This window comes from Xyrauchen texanus, chromosome 13 (genome assembly GCF_025860055.1).
Source record: "Xyrauchen texanus isolate HMW12.3.18 chromosome 13, RBS_HiC_50CHRs, whole genome shotgun sequence".
Classification (NCBI taxonomy): Eukaryota; Metazoa; Chordata; class Actinopteri; order Cypriniformes; family Catostomidae; genus Xyrauchen; species Xyrauchen texanus.
The window spans coordinates 26,841,688-26,863,331 of record NC_068288.1 but is presented as its reverse complement, the minus strand read 5'-3'; the positions used below and the strand labels follow the sequence as shown (position 1 = coordinate 26,863,331).

The window sequence follows — 21,644 nt, the reverse complement described above, 5'->3', positions numbered from 1 at the left end:
CAATGTGGATTCTGTGCCTCTCCTCTCTTCCACCAGACTCTGGGACCTTGATTTACTTTCATCAGAGAACATAACTTTGGACCACTCAGCAGCAGTCCAGTCCTTTTTGTCTTTAGCCCAGGCGAGACGCTACTGACGCTGTGTCTTGTTCAAGAGTGGCTTGACACAAGGAATGCGACAGCTGAAACCCATGTCTTGCATACGTCTGTGCGTGGTGGTTCTTGAAGCACTGACTCCAGCTGCAGTCCACTCTTTGTGAATCTCTCCCACATTTTTGAATGGGTTTTGTTTCACAATCCTCTCCAGGGTGCGGTTATCCCTATTGCTTCTACACTTTTTTCTACCACATCTTTTCCTTCCCTTCGCCTCTCTATTAATGTGCTTGGACAAAGAGCTCTGTGAACAGCCAGCCTCTTTAGCAATGACCTTTTGTGTCTTGCCCTCCTTGTGCAAGGTGTCAATGGTCATCTTTTGGACAGCTGTCAAGTCAGCAGTCTTCCCCATGATTGTGTAGCCTACAGAACTAGACTGAGAGACCATTTAAAGGCCTTTGCAGGTGTTTTGAGTTAATTAGCTGATTAGAGTGTGGCACCCGGCGTGTTCAATATTGAACCTTTTCACAATATTCTAATTTTCTGAGATACTGATTTTGGGGTTTTTCATTAGTTGTCAGTTATAATCATCAATTAAAAGGAATGAACACTTGTAATATATCAGTCTGTGTGGAATGAATGTATACATTATCCAAGTTTCACTTTTTGAATGGAATTACTGAAATAAATCAACTTTTTGATGATATTCTAATTATATGACCAGCACCTATATATACTGTATATATATTCTTTAGATTGTAGTATGGATGTACTGGAAGGGCTGGACCATGTTAGACAATCCTGAAAGTGGACATTTACATTAAAGACTTAAAGGGCCAGTGTGCTTAAAACTGAGCACTTCATACAGAGGGACAGAGACAGGGTGGAAAAAAATATTATATATTACTAAATTATGACTGTTAAATGAGTATGTCATGACCACTCTAAGGCAACAATTGCATGTTACCGCTTTTTACAGTGCATTCAGATTGATTTTATTTATTTAATTTGTAGATTTAACACATGGATTTAAATTTGAGATATCCATTTAGATTTTTGCATTTACTATTATAAACACATACTAGTAATACCTATAATAATCATGCATATCTCATATTTAGAAACTGTTTTGAAGTTTGTTTGAGCTAAAGCTAGAAATATTGTACAGTTCCTTGTAGCAAGCTATATTTTGCACTCTACACAGATGTCAGAAATTGTACGGGCATTTGATTATCCCTTAACAACTTTTTTCTAATGCTATTTGGGCGACATACAGTGCATGATATGATGCGAGGTTTCATGGGCTGCTGTCCAGGGTCATGAGACATTTTCTGGAAGAGCTCTAGCGCAGCTGACTCCGGATATGGGTCAAGCATGAGTTGAATGGTGAAATCATTTAACTCGCTGATCAGTGTGCAAAGAAGAAAATGATAATGCACTGGCTTCGTACAGTATTAGGACACGTCTCCTACACTTAACTACAAAGCAAGGGTTTCAAGACAATTAGGACTCTCTTCGACATTTTGCATTATAAATGTAGCAGTTAATTAAGCAGTAAATCTGTGAACTTGTCACATGTATATGGACTGTACTCACTGCATCCTTAAAACAAGAGAGATGGAGATAGAGTTGAGGGTCTTTGAGAGGGTTCATCTAAATGCACAGCGCATTTCAGAGTGAGCATTGTGAGTCTGCGTGGATAACCGCTCGATAGCGGAGTGTTCACAATATAGACTACAGAGAATAGCGAGTAACATGCAGTCAACAGATATGGTCTTCGAAAACGCGATTTTTTTCGTGCACTTTCACGCGAACCATCACGCGAGTATTGGTAAGGGGCACTTCTTAGAATTTAAATGCATTTGTTACGTTCATTAAAAAAAACAAAATACATTCATTAGTTAAAACCCTGGATTTTCTATGAAGTAACTGTCCCCTCATGTATCGTGGAAGAGAGAGAGAGAGAGAGAGAGAGAGAGAGAGAGAGAGAGAGAGAGAGAGAGACCTTTGCTGCTGAACTCACCAAGTTTTTGGGGCGTCTTGAGGGAATGTTTCTGCACCAGCGCGCGCTGCAGCTGTAAGAACGTCTGTGACTGACAGCGCGAGACAGTCTGCATTCTGCACTCTGTTGACACTTCCTTTCGCGAGACATCCTGCCTGCGGGGACAGCAAGATTCAAGCTTCATTCTTTGAGTGGTTATCCAGTGTAAGATTCGTCTGTTTCCCCCCTCTTTTCTATTCAAACAACCGCATGTGTAGCCAATAATGCATTTAAATGAATCAGTAGCTCTCGTAGATTCATGGATGAGATGTACTTAAGGAGTATTGATCGAACCAATTAAGGCATTAGTGGTCAAACTACTGGGCTATTTAATAGCAATAGGTGTTAGACGGTGTTTGTTACCGGTTTGCGTTTATGTTTTTGGGTAGTTCAACTGGGAATTCTGCAGTGTGCACTTTTCACAAATTATTTATTTAATCAGTTGCTGTCATGTGTGCAAATTGCAATGCATATGGTAAATTTAAATGTATTGAAAAGAATAAAAAAAAAAAAAAAGGAAAAACACAAAAATAGCGTCCAGCATCGTCTCATGTAAGAAATGATCACTGTCATGGAGCTGGTGTTGTTCGGCTATAGACTAGCCTATATGTTATTCGGGAGCTGCAATGCATGAAGAACACTGTTTAAAAGCATTATTATTTTAAATGTGCATATCAAAATTTTTTGGACCATAATGTCATGATTTATTTTTCACGTTGCTACATTAATAGACAATTACTTAAAAGACTCTGATAGGCTAAGATTTGTTCTATATGAATTAGAGATGTTGATACCTGATTGAAGTCGCCACGCCACACCCAAGCTCGCTTTCCAAACTAGTACGATGATTAAATATTAACCTTATATTATATGGCAGTATTAACCTATAGAGGACAGAATAGGTCTGCATATCAAATGCATTTCACATATTGAACATATTGATGACATCCTTAAAGTACAAGATTTGGTTAATATAATGTGTTGAATGTGTAGAATATATTTTTCTTTCTTTCTTTCTTTCTTTCTTTCTTTCTTTCTTTCTTTCTTTCTTTCTTTCTTTCTTTCTTTCTTTCTTTCTTTCTTTGAGTGTGTGTGTGTGTGTGTGTGTGTGTGTGTGTGTGTGTGTGTGTGTGTGTGTATGTATGTGTGTATGTGTATGTGTGTGTGTATGTGTGTGTGTGTGTAAAAGACTCTGCAAGTCACCTTTTAGACACCACATCTGAATGAACTCCGAAAGTCCTGATACCATTTATAAAGAATGTTTTATTAGGCTACTCTTGCTCCATTTAAATGCCCTCAGCAAAAACACATATTTGATTTGATAGCAGTGATATCTCTTCTTCCTTGTTCTCCCTCTTTATGTTGGGCAGTATAAATATCTGCTGCAGTGCCTCTTTTAGATATAATTCAGTTCTATAGGACTACTCTAGTGCACCATGGACCACATCTGTTTTCACCTACCTCGTGATATTCTGTTGCATGCACTCTCACCTGTAATGATATTGCATAGAAGATGAAAAGGAACTCGTTTTATATGTGTGTTTGTGAGTGAGGTTAGACTCTAGCTTTGCCTCTCACACAGACGTGGGATGCTAGCACAGCAAGCCTCTCTTAGTGGCCTATGACTGAAGTCTAAGTGACACTTAAGAAAAAATGGAGTTTCAGTTAATTGTGGAATCAGTGCCAGACACCAAAAATGATAACTCTATACTTTCTGCATATATTATGTCTCAATAAATAGACCTACAACTCAATGCATTTGAGGTGATCAGAGAAACACTACTAGAGCTCTCACTGTTAATTTGCTGCAAGCCATTTGCAATCATTAATCAAGGGCTCAAATGCAGCTAAAGATGCATGTACATTTTGATCTGGGAAAATCTAAATGCATGAGTTGTGGGAATGGGTATAAATACACCCTGCAAACTCATTTGTAGCCTATACAGAAATCTTATATGTGGCAATATATGTAAAACACATATGTTTACGTTTAGTTTGAACTCAAAATACCACATGCTTGTACAAATATGTTGCATTTATTTTAATACAACAAAAATGGCACTTTTTTCATAAACGTAACAGACATTGTAATTTCCCAAAAAACAGTTGAAGTTGCATATGTACATAAATGCACAAATATATGAACAACATTTCAGATATGTTCATAAATGGCAAAATTTGTTTTATTTTATTGTACCGGTATTTATTTATTTGGTAGAGTGATTCTCTAACTAATTTTGTATGTGTAGGGTGTGTATTTCTTATACAACTACACACACACTAACAGATAAGGGCATACACATACATGAATATGCATATTTTGTTTGGTCTCTCTGCTTTTTGACAGCCCGACACTGTTGACCACACAATTTTCTCTATTTTCAGCACTTTTTGCCATTGGACATTAATTATACATTAACATTTTGTTGTCTGTTGTCTGTTGTCTGCAGTTGACACAATGTTGAAATGATTTGTGCTCGTATTAAACACACAGACACAGACACACACATTACTTTGCTGCTTTAATAATAACAAGTCACTCAACACACGTTGGGGCTCACGGCACAGTAATTGAAGCAACCCCTTGCATTTCCTTGTGATATATACTGAGAAAGAGAGAAAGAAATAAACAGAGAAGAGGGATTATCCAACTTCCCTAATTCCTGATTTACTCTCTTATATTAACTTAGTGATTAAAGATAGAAATGTGTCTATATGCTAATTTTAATTCCTCTCCTTCATTTTCAAACAACAATTCACAATCTAAATATAGATGTGCAGACTATAATTGTGACTTAGTTCATGACTGGTCAGCCTAGTGTGGTATTACCAGTCTAATGAGATTTATGAGAAATATTCAGTGTAGAAATGAGGGCAGAGATCCATCTTATGACTTATGAGACAGATTTCATCCATCCTCAAGGATTAAAATGGATTCATCCACTGCATAGCCGGCTTTGAGACAATCATACTTTTCTCTCGATAGATTACTTTTATTCTTGAGAGAGTCTTTCTTTCTTTTCTTTCTTTTCTTTCTTTCTTTCTTTCTTTCTTTCTTTCTTTCTTTCTTTCTTTCACATTGCAATATTTTGGTATCTTAAGGTTGTGGGTGCCTGTGATATTAGATATTATTGAGGGAGCAATATCTGGGGTTGTCAGCTGGTTTGGACTGACATGCCTTATTGCCACTGCAAAGTCATTTGGAGAGTTGTAATAACCTTGACTTGATCTGTGGCCCCAAGAGATTTGGTGAAAGCTGGAATGACTTGTTTTTGTTTAAAGTAGCATGATATCCTATTTAGCATGTTTTTGTACTGTATGAGGGATTTTGTTAGTTTTTGGAATTTTATTATTTCGCTTTTAAGGTCAGCTCCAATCAAATGATCTCTATTACTTTGCTTTTCTATGTAATGCTGTTTGTTCATTGCTCCTGAATATGATGCTTTCTAAGCCAGGACAGACATCATACAGACAACATCATACTGTTTCATCAATTGTACAGAGCGGTTATTTTAGTTACCATATACTTTGCTAGTTCGGTCTGGCCATTCTCTCTTGACCTCTCTCATCAACAAGGCATTTACGTCCAAAGAACTGCCACTCACTGGATGTTTTTGGCACCATTCGGAATACATTCTAGATACTGTTGTGTGCGAAAATCCCAGGAGATCAGCAATTACAGAAATACTCAAACCAGTTTGTCTGGCACCAACAATCATCCATTCAATTATCTAATCAGCCAATCATGTGGCAGCAGTGCAGTGCATAAAATCATGCACATACGGGTCAGGAGCTTCAGTTACTGTTCACATCAACCATCAGAATGTGGAAAATGTTTAATTTGGACCGTGGCATGATTGTTAGTGCCAGATGGGCGGGTTTGAGTATTTCTGTAACTGCTGATCTCTTGGGATTTTCAGTGTATATATTATTTGGGTTGGATGTCTTAAAGTATGTTCAACTACCCAAGCTGTTAGTATTGTAAGACTTTACACAAATGACATTGTTAACATCTTTTGATTCAAAATTAATATACTTTATTTGAAACAGTCTCTCTGTTGCCTCAAATAGGATGACCCACCTACGGTCTGTAGAATTAATTATACCTTATTGTGAAAGCACGCCCTTCAGTTAAGATTATTTGCTGTGGTAAATATGCCCTGTTGACTGTACAGCCTTTATGTGGCCTCTGATGAGTACAGTATAGAATGTTGACACTTACACGCATGTGCAAAAACGGATGTACTATACAGTCCCATAGTCACACTTCAAAGGCAGTGGAAATGTCAGTGCATTCACTCACACATACGCACGCTGTAGAGATGACTTGCATTGTTACTATAAAAAGGATTTATTTTTCTTCACACATTTGTCTTAGAATGTTTTGACAGTCGGTTGGCTTTTGATAGCACTTCACTCAATGAATGGGGTAAGAAAACCCAGCTTTGCCCTTATAGGGTATAATTTTGCATTGGCCAGCATGTTTTCCACTTTTAAATGATACTGCTCAATGGTTAGGAAAGTGTGAATTTGTTTCATGTGATATGCTGTTATTTATGCATGAAAACTAAATGTCACTGTGTTGGCTGTGGAAAGTTTGTGTGCAAGTGTGTGCCTGTTTGTATCTGTGAACATTTACTCCTTGCCTAGCGTGTCTCTGTGAGCTCTTGAGGCATAGCTGGAGGAGTTCTCAGCCAGTCAGCTTCACTATACCCACTAATTACAGCAAGAGCAGTTTCCACAGCAGCTGTTCCATTCTGTTCTTCCCTCCAGCCCTCCATCCAACTATCTATCCTTCCATCCATCCATCCATCACACTTATACTCTCTTTATCTCTTCATTTTCCCATCTGAGTGTACCAAAGTTGCCCTAAGACCTCATTCCTCCCCCCTGCCTTCATGCGATTGGTGCTAGTGCTGAACAGAATGGAATCAGCAATTATATTCCAAATAAGCTCTGTGCAGTTGCCCGAGTTGCATCATTAGGCTATGGTCTATGATACATGGCTTTCAGATGAACAACTGAACCACAATCATATCTCCTCTACTTCACACATGTATGTGACCAGTGTGCATGGCCGTGTATGGTGCAATGACTATAGTGAAACACACAGTAATAAGGGAATATGTATCGATGGTTCTCAACTGAATGGATAACACTGAAATAAAAGCAACAAATAAAATTCAGCAAACTATGTAATTGCTCATAGCTCACTAAAAAGGCTTAATAGAATTAATAGGCTTATCACATTTTAAAAGGGATGTCAAAGGTTGTACATCAAATTAAACTCTATGGAAATTAGGTGGATTCCAATGTGGGCAGATTGTGTTATATATGCCCTCATCTTTGAAAAGCATGAATAAAAAAAGCGCAACGTAAAAAAAATTAAATAATACAAAATATGACCCAGACAACATTACATATGGATTCACTTGCACCAAGGATAAACATGGTTTGTGCACAAATTGTTTCATACAGTGAATTAATGTCTCAATAATTAGACATTTGTGTATTTAAAATCATTTTGTTAAGGCCTTTACACAACAAAGGCGACGCAGTTATGAGAGGCGATTCACTTACGAATGCCCATTGCACATAGAAATTGAAGCAAATTACAGTAGTTCGCACATTCACCCCTTTACAATAGGTGGCACTAATCAACAAGCAATATTAGCCCAGTATGGTAGGTGGCGCATTGCACCTTCATCTGGTCTGCCCTCCACCTGTGACAGATAAGAAGTACTTAACAAGCAGATAAAAATGAACACAGATTTCTCTACAAGCTGCAGCATTGATGAAGATTTGAGTTTATTGTTGATTTGCTAAATGGGAATTAAAACATTTAAGACATTTTCTCAAACTCTTTCAGTTCACCTGCTGGACAAGCTGATAAGGCATTCTCTATATAAATGTGTACATTTGTTTAAAATCACAGCGTAATGCACACATTCTGTATAATGATTGTTGTAGAGTTGTCAATTGGAACTATACTAATTGTATCTTAATGCAGTTACAGTATGTCTCATTTGCTCAAAACATGTTACTAATTGAATGTGATGGCATTTAAACAATCAGAGTCTATATAATACAATCAATAAAACACAGATCTCACCCAACAAAACCAATTCAGTCTGCAGGTCCTACGATAAGGGGGATAACTGAACCTTTTTTCCGGGCCCGGGCACAGAAAGGCTTTCCCATATTGTAAAGCGCTTTTAAGCATGTTCAGCAGAAACACGGCGACAGCGCACAATAGTAAAGGTGAAAGCCACCGGGTAATGCACATTAATGGAATAACTGTCCACAACATGGTTGTAGGGTTGCTGTTTAAGAGAAAGGACCACAGGCGCTTAGGAGGCTATAGTTCTCGCACTGGGGCGTCGGTCAGAACGCAGACAGGAGGCAGTAATCATTTCAAACACTTTACTGAACCGTTTGGTTGACAGAACAGACTTACATTAGACTGCAATGATGTCACAATGACATAGTTCAGACACAGAGTTGGAAATAGTGGTTGCAGCTCAGCTTATATTGATGTCTGTAGTAGGTTTTAGGAGTATATATGTGTGGCTGCAAATAAACAAACTATAATAGATGTTACATGTATAAAGGAACCTTATTTCTAGATTCTTATAAGTTTAACATCATGCCAGGCTCCATATAAACAACATGAACAGAAAAGTTATTAATGATAAATCACCATTCTTCTAAATATGAATGCGTATAAAACAACTAATGGAATATCAGTTTCTGTATTACCATAGCATATGAATCACATAGAAATAACTTAAATAATCATTTCACAATGCTATTAATTGTCTGTAAACAATACGGGACTCAGCATATATCTCGATTAAATCTATGAACAAAATACTCAATTATTCTAATCAAACTTAAGCAAAATGGGAACAATTTAACTCACTTTTCTCGAAGGGACGCACAAAGTTATGAATAAACACCATAAACACAGAGCTGAAACTTCTCAACACTCTTCACTCACAGAGCGCAACTGCTAATGATGTGCACGTTTCTCAGTATTGTGCACAAAATTTTTTACACAACCGGCAGTGGCCGCTAGATGGCCTCTATGCGCCTCCTTTGAAACAGTTGCAAATAGATAGCTCTTGAGGTTTAACATTTTGGCAAACCTACCAAATGTTTGGGAGTGGTATGTCATGTTTTAAGCTAAAGTTTCAGAGGCTTTGAAATGAGCAAATCACACTTATATGCTATATTTTATCTGAACCCTCAAAGACTGTAATTAAACAATATGGTATGAGAGGCCTTGCTATATTGTTAATGTAATCACGGCTAAAGGGTGTTGACTGGCAAGTTGGCGCTAGTGTGTTTGTTGGCAAGCCGTCTCCTGGTGTCTGTGCCACCTTTTCTGTATGTGGTTGTCCTGTTCATGTGTTGGTCAGCACAACGAATTACATCAGTTCTTGTTTACTTACTTAAGCCTGTGGCCCCTAGTGGGGCATAGGTCACCTACAAAATTTCTCCAGGCATCTCGATCCTGGTCCTGTTGCTCCAGCTGTCCCAGATGAGTCCCATTTTCTTGGTGTCCTCCTCCAGATCGTGGCACCAGGTGTTCCTTGGCCAGCCTCATTTTCTTTTCCTCTGTGGGTTCCAGTCGAGAGCTTGCCTTGCTGTGTTGGATGTTAATCTGCGGAGGGTGTGGCCATTTCATCCCCAGTGCCTTTGGAAGATCTCTTTATTTACAGGCTGTTGCCACAAGATTTGGTTACTGATGGTGTCAGGCCAGTGGATATGAAGGATCTTTCTGAGGCTGGTTTTAATGAAAGTCTGGATTCCCTTTATGGTTTTTACAGTGGTTCTCCAGGTCTCAGATACATAGAGTAGCACAGTCTTCACGATGGTGTTAAAAAATCCTTATCTTGATTTTGGTGATGAAGTTCATGGAGCCCTACACATTTTTCAGCGGATGGAAAGCTGACCTTGCTTTGCCTACCAGGACTCTTGCATCGGCATCTGTCCCAACCTGCTTGTCCACTTCACTTTCAAGGTAGGTGCATCTCTCCACCTCTTCTAGGGTTTCATCTTCTAGCGTGACGGGGTTGCATTGGATGCGTTGACATTTAGGACCTTACTGTTCCCACTGTGGATGTTGAGGCTCAGGCGTGCTGAGTTTTCTGTGACGGTGTAAGTATTTGCCTGCATTTGTTGCTGGGTGTGGGAGAGAAGGGCCAGGTCATCAGCAAAGTCGAGGTCATCTAGCTGTGTCCATAGGGTCCACTGGATGCCATTTTGCTTTTGGGCAGTGGGCGTCTTCATAATCCAGTCAATGGCCAGCAGGAACAGGAAAGGTGACAGCAAGCATCCTTGCCTAACTCAAACTTGAACTTGAAATGCTTTGGTGGGTTGGCGGCCATGGACCACTCTGGTCTTACCCTAGAAAGTGTTCCTGATTATATCGGTGATCTTTTACGGCACTCCATAGTTTCTCAGCAACTTCCAGAGAGTCTATCCTATCCTATAGCATATCCATGCTGTTAAATGCCTTTTCGTAGTCTATGACATTGACTGTAAGGAAATTCAGTTTTATCCAGTAAAGAGACCAGTATGAACAATTATGAGATGTAGTCTGTAGTTGAAGTTTCAATCAATAAATAGTTTACTTTAGACAAAGTTCTCCACATTTCCTAAGTGAAAAGACGGAAACAGAAAATGAATTAAGGATCTAACCTCAAACTTACTTAGATTACAGTAACAACAGTAATTACTGGCATATGCAAATTAATTGACATTATCTCTTACGAGTACAGAGATCTGATAGGTGAACAGTACCTACAATTCTAGAAATATTACAAACATTATGGTCTTTTCAACTATGTGAATGCAATCATTAAAAATATTATATTTTTAAAACACTAAGTCAAGTGTTTAAGACAACATTCCTCTCAAGGTTGGGACTCAGGCCATGTTTATCTCTTCTCAGGGAGCCAGGCTAAATGAGAAAGCGCTGTTAACTGCATTCCTGACATGGGTCAGACCCTCATTCACACCTCAGGCCAAATACACAAATTATCTGTAACGTTCATAATTATAGCATCTGGAATAAATGCACATGACTAAAACACTTTGATTACCTTTTGATTATAACAATTGCTAGTAAATGTATTCAACAAATTAATAGACTAAAAGGACAGGGGTAAATCCACCCCTTCATGACATAGAGAGGTGAGTTCCACTCCAGTGGCTGCTCCAGGATGATGCACCGCATTGTGATCTGGTCAATGCAAGATCTATCCTTTCGGAAACCAGCCTGCTGGTCTTGGAGCAGGAGGTCAACAGCGTCTTTCATCCTGTTTAGAAGGACTCGGTGGAAGACTTTAACTGGGATGCACAGAAGTGTTATACCTCTGTATAACACTTCTGGAATAGGAGCTGAAATCACCTTTCTTCGGGAGTTTAATGAGGTAGCCGTTCTTCCACTCTGATGGGACGTGCTTCTCTTTCCAGATCTTGCTGAAGAGTGGGTAGAGTATCTCAGCACTGTGCTTGTCATCAGCATTTAGGGCTTCTGTGGGATGCTGTCAGGTCCTGCATCCTTGCCATTTCTCAGTTGCTTGATGGCCTTGTGGATCTCCTCCTTTACGGGTGCGATGCAGTTAATTGACATATTACTGTCGCCTGGCTAGATGTCCGGTGGGTCCTGAGGGGCTGATCTGTTCAGCAACTCTTCAAAATGCTTCGGCCATCTGTCCTTCACTGGTCTCTCTGGCTTACTCTACTTTCCAGAGAGCTTCTTGATGGTAGCTTACAGGTCCCAGATATTCTTATGCTGCACTGTTTCCTCTGATTCTGCTGCCAGTACCTCCATGTAGTTTCTCTTGTCTGTCCTGATGTATTTCTTGACGCTCCTGTATTCTTTGGAACCAGTCCATCTTGACTCACAAATTCCTAGAATGGCGAGGTTTTATCTCTCCATTTCTGCAGCCACTTGCGCTGTCTTGCCAGCCTTGTACATGGTTCTGACATTACACATTCCAATGGTGATGGTGGATCTGGTGGCGATGATGGTCTTTGGCCTGGCTGCTTCCATATGAATATGGCTTTCAATACCAGTCACCATATGTTCTCCAGCTGGAGTTTCATATTCTCCCAGGGCCGAAATGTTCCTTGGTTCTTTCATTTGCATTTTTATATCAATAGATTTTTATGGGGAGGGGATGCTAGCCCCTCGCCCAACCCTCCTTTCTCATCCATGCTTGGGAACAGCTATGGCGAAGTTCAGTTCTCATTTACAATCATCAATTACAACTCAATATCCATTGGGGGTCTTTACATTTGGAAATCCGGGGGACAGAACTTCCCCAATCCTCCATTTCTTACCATCTACCATTGGACATACTGTATGTCACCAACTGAACTATGTTCATCACAGAAAGCAATGCCATAGAAAATGGGGAAATTTCCTCTGGAATACTGAGTCTTGCAGCTCCAGGGTTCACCATTTCCAGCCGTAGACATGATTTGTTCCTTTCCCCACGCTCTTTTGAATGAAAATTATCCAACCTTGTTACTGGTGGGCATCAGCAAGGCTACATGTTTGTAAGGCAGGGGTCAATCTCTGTAACCTCTGTTCTTTGGATTATGCTTTGTTGCAGAAGTCATAACATGAAGTTTCATAGTCACGCTGTCTAACAATGGATTTCACAATGGACTATACCAAAGTGAAGATGGCTTTAATAAGCATAAGATCAATCTCAAATAATACTTTTTTTTGTTAATGATTTATTTTCATTCTATGAGTTGGACCTTCTATAGACGTGGCTATTAGGGATACTATTTTTAGGAATCATTTTAAATGTCATTCATTATCAATAGAAACTTTTTATAGTTTTGAGGTGCAGTTACTTAATGTGGATATCTGGATGTCTCTGTGCTCTCATACACAGACCCCCCAACTATAATAAGGGTTTTATACAGGACTTAACACATTTTTTATATTCTATTGTGCCAAATGTTGATAGGCTTTTAATTTTGGGTTATTTTAATATTCATGTTTGTTGTCCTTGTAAGCCTATGGCTAAGGAGTTTTTACAACTTATTTATGCATTTAACCTCAGTCTGTTTTGGGTGCTTCACACAGGCTTTGTCACACACTTGATTTGATATTTTCATTAGGCCTCCCTATCTTCAATGTAGACAAAGAATATATATTTTTTGTCTCAGCACAAGCCTATTATTTTTAAAACTGCCCTTACTTTGCTGGTATTGGACCCTGTGTCTGTAGGCCGTCATGTTCACTCTATTACTTCAGCCACAGTCAAGAATTTTCCTGATGCTTACATAATTTCTCCATTCACCTGTATAATTGAGTCTGGCATGCATGTTTAATGTGCTCTGTGGTTATATCCTGGACTCTTGCTCCTATTAAAACTTAAAAAACCTAAAACTAGAGCACAGCCCTGACTCAGTGGCTCCTGACTCGTGCTCTTAGACAGGAATGGAGGAAGGCAGAGAGGAAGTGTAAAAGAGACAAATTACTATTTTTAATGAAATCCTTATGGATATGGGTAATTATCAGAATGCTGTTAAGGCTGCTAAAACAAAATATTTCTCTGATTTTATTTCTAAAATTTCCCACAGTCCAAAATTTTATTCAGTACTATAAATGTAGTACTTAATCCTGCAATCAACACATTTTCTGATCCAACTTCTGTGGCCTTTGAAATGTTTTAAAAGTCTTTTGTTAATAAGATTGATGATATAAAGTCTAGCATCTCCCCCTGCATTATATATTTTTGAGGTAACTCCATGTTCATCTCATCTAACTAAATGTGAGCCTGTCTCACTCCCTTCCTCAACTGGTAGACACTGTCCTGAATATGATGCCCTTTTCCTGCTCTTTGGCCCCAGCATACTGTCTATAATAAACATTTGTCTAATCATTGGCAGTGTTCCATCCGGTTTTAAACACACTGTGTTGCAGCCCCTGCTTAAAAAGTCATGATCCTTCAGTTTTAACTATTGCCCTGTAATGAATTTGGTAGTATAAATGTACATGGGATGGGTTAAAGTACTTCCACCATTATATGTAGGGAAACAGTATGTGTGAGCTAGGAATTAAAGTAAACTGTCCTTATTCTACATTATTATGTAAGGACATTTACAATGGAATTATTTATGTTTGACAACCATTATAATTTAGATAAATTACAAATAACTAGATTATTTGTCTGAATAAAATTCTCCACCATTAAAATCATAATACAACGTCTTGTTGTATCCACTCACAATTTCTATTGTAAGGAATTGGCTTTAATAAAAAATTATGATTAATTCTCATATTGGAGTAATATTACACATATTTAGGTATAGCTTTGAAGCTAAATATTTTAAAAACAGGGATATGATTATTTATCAAAATATACCATAGTCAAATTATCATAAAAATGGGAATATTAATAATTAATCATAACTCATTATAGATAATTATAAATATTTGGATCGGTTAATTATTTAAATTGATGTAGCTGAATTAATATTACAATCAATTAATATGCTTGTCCAGCATACACTCAGTATTGATTGTTTATCAACTCTCGGAAAGGATATGTTTCATGGCCACAGGAAAATAACTCTTTCTTAGCATGTAGTTGTGATCAAATTGTTAAATTGACATTGATTTACAAGCAGACCAGAATCAACTCACAAGAATGTACACAAAAGCTTTATTTAACTAAATCATGAACACATAACTAATCTAAACAAACACATACACACAAATCACACATACATGGGAAATGGAAAATTGAATTGAAATTGAATGAAAATGGAACAGAACAGGGGAATGAAGCTATGACAAGAGTAATTTAACCATCTGAAAGAATCATCAGTGTCTTCAAAGCTTGTTTTCTAACAAAGGGGTACACAGCTTATACTAAACCTCTGTTTAGTTAGTTAATTGTATGATACTTGCAATGCCTTGGCTGTTGGGAGAGCACCCAGCTGCAGTCTTAGGAGAAAGTGATGGTTCCTTGATTCGATGGTGTTGAAGTTGCAATCAATTTCTTCCACTTTGAATGAAGGAATGATGATGAACTTGCGGTGTTAGTTTTACTCTGTTTTGGTTGAGGAAGTTACACATGGCTTGATGTGTTTGAGTCCTTCTGGCCAGAGAGCTTGCGGTCGGACCGGGTGTTTCTGGTTCCACATGAACAGCAACCAGGTGAAGAAGGGAGAGAGAAGAGAGAGAGAGGGAGGTCACTCCTCTCGAGTTTGGCTTAACCTATGAGAAAGTTGCAATTTTCAAGCAGGAACATTTCCTTTGTTTGGAAGCTGACACATTTGAATGATTGGAGTAAACTGGCAGTTTGGGCCCATTTATGTTCTGATTAATATAAAAAGCATTAAATGCAAACTATAAGGAGGTGATATACACCAATATGCAGGGCGTCACACAAGGATTAATTTGATAGGAAGTTTGATACCAATAATTCTACATTATCAAGCGGTTCTGTCATAAGGCATGCATAAAATGGTATACAGTACAAAAGACACTAAACCAGACAGTAATAATCATACACACAATGTTCTAGGAATATGCATGTTAATTTATAGAACAGTTTGTCTATAAATTAATGAAGAAAAGTCTGTTTTTTGGGCTTTATGTGTCTTTCCTATGGTGGAAAGGAGTGAGTTACATTCCTTAGCTTTGCATGTGGCTACCTTTCCCCATCTGGAATCTCTCTGAAGTCCACTAGTTGCTGGACCAGTGTCAGCAAAGCTGATAATGATCAGTGGGTGGGCAGACGTCTCAGAGTCTGTTTGGGCCTACTTGGAACTTTGCTTGTTACGGCCTTGAGACATCTGTTGGATTATTCCTTAAATAATGAATAATTGTGTGTCTGATTGGTCCACGTGTTACAGCCCCATCTCAAAATGACCCTTTATTATCCTAAATCTTGGAGAAGGTTGTTTATATCAGCTTCTTTCTTAAAGGAAATTGTATATTATATAAATATCAGGCTGGCTTCAGATCACAACACAGCACAGAGTCTGCTCTCAAAGTGTCAAAATACTTATTACTGTATGTTGACTCTGGTAGGTGTGGCATCCAAGTTTTGTTAGATCTTAGCAGAGCATTTAACACTACTGACCATGCCATCCTTTTGAAATTTCTACAGCAGTGGATGGGGTTCAGGGCAATGTGCTTAACAGGTTTGCCTCCTACCTCAAAGAAGAAAGAAGATAACTTTCTCAGTTGAGATCGGGAATTTCTCTTCACCTTCTATGCATATTTCCGGTTGGGTACCACAAGGCTCCATTTTAGCTCCAGTCCTATTCTCTTTATATATATTCTCCATTTGAGTATTATTTTTCCAAAACATAACATCTCATACCACTGTTAAGCAGATGACATTCATTTTTATCTTCCACTAAAATCAAATAATACCTCTGCTTTACAATCATTGTTTGATTGTCATAAGGACTTTAAAAGTTATATGGCAGCCAACTTTCTCCAACTCAATGAATCGAATACAGAAGTCCTAGTATATGGTTAGTAATCTAGAACATTTATACTATCATTTACATACACAGGCTAGACAGGTAGGAGTTATCTTTGATTCAGCCTTGAAATTAAATAAAAAAATAAATTCTGTGGCCAAAAGCAGCTTCTTTTAAATTATACTATTGCAAAATGTAAATAATTTCTGTCTTTCAGAGACTTACAGTCTGTGATGCATGCTTTTATTTAATCTAGAATTGATTATTGTAAAGCATGTTACCTGGGAGTTTCTCAGTCTTCCAAGTCATATCTTCAACTAGTTCAGAATGCTGAAGTTAGGCTGCTGACTAGAACCAAATAAGAGAAAGTTTCTTGCCAGTTCTGGCTTCCCTCCACTGACTTCCTGTTCAATATCGAATCCAGGTAAAATTGTATTGTCTATAAGAGCATGCTATGTTTGGCATCTCATTTTATTTCCATTCTCCTTTATCAATATCAGACTTCTAGACCTTTAAGTTAATCAAATAGCCTGCAGTTGAATGTCCCAAGGTCACACCTAAAATTGAAGGGTGATCATGCTTTCTCAGTTGCAGCCCCATGGCTTTGGAATAATCTGCCTCTCCATATAAAATTTGAAGGTTATAAATCTCTTTTTAAAATATTTATTTTCTGTAGCTTATGGAAATAAGCAAGTCTAGCAGTGTTACTTGTGTTGTCTTGTCTATGTGATTTGGTTCCACATGTTTTTATGAATCTTGTAAAGCATTTTTTTATTTTTAATCTGGCATATTGTAAAGCACGTTGTCCAAAAGTTGTTGTTTTTAAATGTGCTATATAAATAAAATTTACTGACTGACTGAAGTTGTTAGGCATGGCACAAAAATGGAGTGCTTTTAGCTGTGACTTTTTATTATCACCTGCCTATGGATAAGTCACAGCCATGCTGTTGCAGTCTATCAAATAGGAAAAAAGTGTGATCCGACACCCAAATAGCAACTGCACAAATTTTCTGGACTGAAAAGTCTCGAAACAGTACCCATGAGTTAGCCATTCCTCTGGTAGAGTCACAACCACAGGCTATTATAACTCAATATCATAAGCTGCTACTACCTAATGAGACAAGCCCACACAATGAATGCCTTTTTCTTTCCATGTAAAAGCGTAGAGTCCAAACTGGACACAGATAATTCAGCTGCTCTAACTCAAAAGAGGAAAAAGGCGGCTAGTGAAAAGCTAGGAAGTCCACTGGCTTAAAGCTAAGCATGGAGCCACTCACTTTAGGGACAAAAGCTGGATTCGTCTTAAGGATCACTCTTGAAAAATTCACAGCAAAGCACATAGAAAAGTGATAGACAACTATAACAAGGTCATGTGTGCAAGGAAGAGGCAGGAACCACCCACACACACACACACACACACACACACACACACACACACACACACACACACACACGGCAGCTGTATGTGGCTCTCTCTCTCCCGAACTGCCATATCCGTCTGCATTTATCCCTCTCCTTGGCTGATTAGCCTGATTGGGGGCCGGGTGTGCTTATTTACGGACTAGCCCCGCCCTCCTCCTCATCACAATGTCAAATAAGTGGGTGTTGGCTCATTGTATTCCAGTCCCTTCTGTAATGAATTGCTGGCACTGTAAATAATGAAGACGATGATGTGAAGATGAAGAATCCAAGTGCAGTTTATTTACATACGTGAAGTCCAAAACGCTATCTATAGACATGAACTGAACTAAACTAAACATAAACATGAACAATTAACATGAACATAAACTTGACTTAAACTAGACTTAGGACAAACAAGGTACATTAATAATACTTGACAAGAGACTATGGCAAACATGAGGGCTTAAATAAACAGACATTGGGTAAAACAATAACGAGAAAACCAATAAAAAGACAGAAATATAAACAAGATAACAAGACTAATAACTTAAACCAATGACAAACTAGAACTGATAAGACAATAAACCAATGAAAACAAGACACATGAACATGGAGGGAAACATGAAATCACATGACAAGGGAACCACATGACATGAAACAGGAACTAGGATTCCAAAATAAAAGACATGAAAACAAAACATGAACAAAAACACATATAGACATGACACCTTCCCACATGACAGGCCTATGCTACCTTGATGGTAGAAAAGGCTCTGCCTTAATCCAAAATTTCCTGAAGAAAACAAAATGCCTGCAACAAACATTAAAGTGCACTCAGTCCGAGTCTGGGTAAAATATTCACCCCTGCGGCTGTGACAGTAAATCCCTGCGTAGCGGGGGGCTAGGGCTGATCACACGTGAGTTGTATTATCTCCACCAGCCACAGATTCCCCAGCCAGTTCAGAGCGATCAGTATGACTGAGTATAAATGGTTATACTCACTGGAGGAAATAATTCAAGTAGTGTGTTTGGCCAAGGATGCGCTAGAGCATCCACAAAGATAGGATCACCGTCTCTTGCCACAGAGAAGAACAGAAGGCAAAATTAGCTTTTTTTTGTGCAATGCGATGAGATCAATTGCAGCTTGCCCATAGCTCTCCCAGAGCTGACTCACCACCTGAGAGTGAAGTTTCCATTCTCCATACAGAGGATTTGCCCTGGATAAGAGATCCGCTCCCATATTCATCACCCCTGGAACGTGTGTCACCTGTAATGAAAGAAATCAGCAGTACTCCAGAAAGTTTGTGTGCATATTTTGTAGTGACACAGGCTAAACCCCAGTCATGATTAATGCCTTTGCACACCGTGCCCCAACCTGTAAGTGACACGTCTGTTGTCACCACTTTCCTCAGAGAGAATGCCACCATAAGGGGTTTCCCTTGTGAAGGAAAGTGTGCATTACCCTCCCTCTCTTTTGCTGTTTCTTCAATTATTTGACTGACACCGTCAAGTTCATCAGACCCAATAGGCATCAACACAGTCTGAATGAGACTTTCTTATACTCTGAAAAAGGAAAAACAACAACTGCGAATCAATCTGATGGGCTCGTCTGACAGAAAACGCTCAATACAGATCAGAGTTCAGATATACTATTTCCAGTGAGGACACTAGACAGCTATGTGTCTCTTTTATTTTGAAGCATTAGCTCTCCAAATGAGACATCAGCACTCTTGTATTTATCTCTTCTTCCTGCAACGATGGAGCGCAGGGGAGTAAATCTTCTAGCTAAGCAGACACTCTGAGACCCGTTAATCTCAGCAGCTTTAGCACTGCTTCAACACACTTTGTGAAGACTCTAGCTGCCAATGAAAGTCTGAACGGTACCACAAAAAATGTATAGACTATACCCTGATAGGTAAACCTTAGCAATTTTTTGTGTGACGGGTAAAAACCTATGTGGAAATTTGCATCCTTTGGATCGACTGACCCAAGCCAGTCTCTGGGACGAATAAATTGAGAGAGCGTTTTGAGCGTGAGAATTTTGAACTTTCATCTTCTGAGGTGTTTTTTAAGTTCTGCATATTCAGAATGGGATGGAGACCCCTCCCCCCTCTGTTCGGGATGGCAAAACACCTGGAGTAAACACTTTTCACACATTGCTGTGCCCTCTGCCCACTGCCTGTGTGCAAAGAGCAAATTTTTATTTTTGTCACACACACGTTTTTGTGCAAACCGCCCTCCTCTGACCCGGTGGGTGGAGAGGGGAAAAGCAAACCTAGAGGCACTTGAGGTCAATATTTCCCTTCCGTCCTCTTGGCTGGAGGGGTGGTTGGGTGGAACTCTCTTCTTGAGGAAGGATGTTAAAGAGACTCCACTACAGAGAATGCTATTTACCCACTCCACATCCTGAAATGGACCACTGGTTAGGTCACCCATCTTTTCTTGCTCCACTGAGCAGCTCCAATCTGTTCCCTTCAACATACACAGGTTGAAATCTGCAGTGACACAGCTTTGGGGGTCTATACATTCCCAAATACTCCATACTGTCTACCTCCAGCCTGGAAAAGCCTTTGAAAGGCACCCTGTGCGGAAATGGTTTGTCCACAACACATGCAGGCATGGCTGGAATAATCTGCTTGACCAGGGTAATGTGCGATGGCAGCAATTTACCATCGTAAAAATCTCTGTCCGCACCCTGGCCTGCCTGCTGTTATGGCCAGTAAATGGAATGCTTAGCTGCTGCCTGTCTGCACATTTCAATAAGATCCAACTCTCCTTGGACAGGAGTAGGGAACTCATCCAATGCACTGTCCAGTCGGGAAGGAGGATAAGCAGGGAGAAAGTCATCCTACTCATTCTCCTCCCCATTGTCATCCATAAAACGATCGTCGTCATAATCCTCCTCTCCAACACCCCTTTGCGACTGGATCATCAGACAGTGCTTATTCATTGATTGCAGAGAGCGAGTTGGGAAAGAGGGTGTTATTCCAATGGCTGTCCTGAAAGCCAGAGTCAAAGCCTTTAATTTGATGTGCACAGCTACTGGCAATCAGTGGATTAAAAATCAAGAGTGGGGTGATGCGAGCCCATTGGTTGATTGAAGACCAGATGCGTTGCAGAGTTCTGGACCATCTGCAGTGGCTTAATCGTGTTATTTAACAAACCGGCAAACAGGGTATTACAGTTGTCCAGTCTTGAAATTACCAGAGGTTGGATCAGGAGATCTGTAGCATATTCCAACAGAAAAATTCAGATTTTCCTGATATTCTATAGTGCGAACCTGCATGACCAGGTGGCAGTCAAGTTAATCTTTTCATCCACCACCACTCCCAAGATTTTGGCTGTCCTGGTTGGTGTTAGTGTAGATGCACCAAGAGGAAGATGAGGTTGTGGTCAACAGATGGGTTGGCTGGGATCACAAGAAGTTTGAGATCAAGTCAAGTCAAGTGGGTCATTCCTCTATATAGCTTATATGCTTTGGAATGAAATGTCATTACTCCAGGACCATGGTGCAACACAGAACAGAGTTCAGGGCAATAAATACACAGAACAGAACAACAGATACAGAGGACAATAAATACACAGGGCAATAAATACACAGAAATGAGCTATAGACAGTAAACAATTTTAGG

The 21,644-nt window shown here is 39.2% G+C and overlaps 1 protein-coding gene across 3 annotated transcripts in view; it reads left to right on the top strand.

Moving 5' to 3' along the window:
* Positions 1-1,852: 1,852 nt before the first annotated feature.
* Positions 1,853-21,644, top strand: part of adcyap1r1b (adenylate cyclase activating polypeptide 1b (pituitary) receptor type I) — a 47,332-nt gene continuing 27,540 nt past the window's right edge. For 2 of the 3 annotated variants that reach the window (XR_007971883.1, XM_052140883.1), the window contains exon 1: positions 2,125-2,298. The gene's annotated coding sequence lies outside the window, so the exon portion shown is untranslated. Of the gene's footprint in view, positions 1,924-2,124; positions 2,299-21,644 lie in introns of those variants that run through there. The other variant, XM_052140884.1, reaches the window with a different exon arrangement.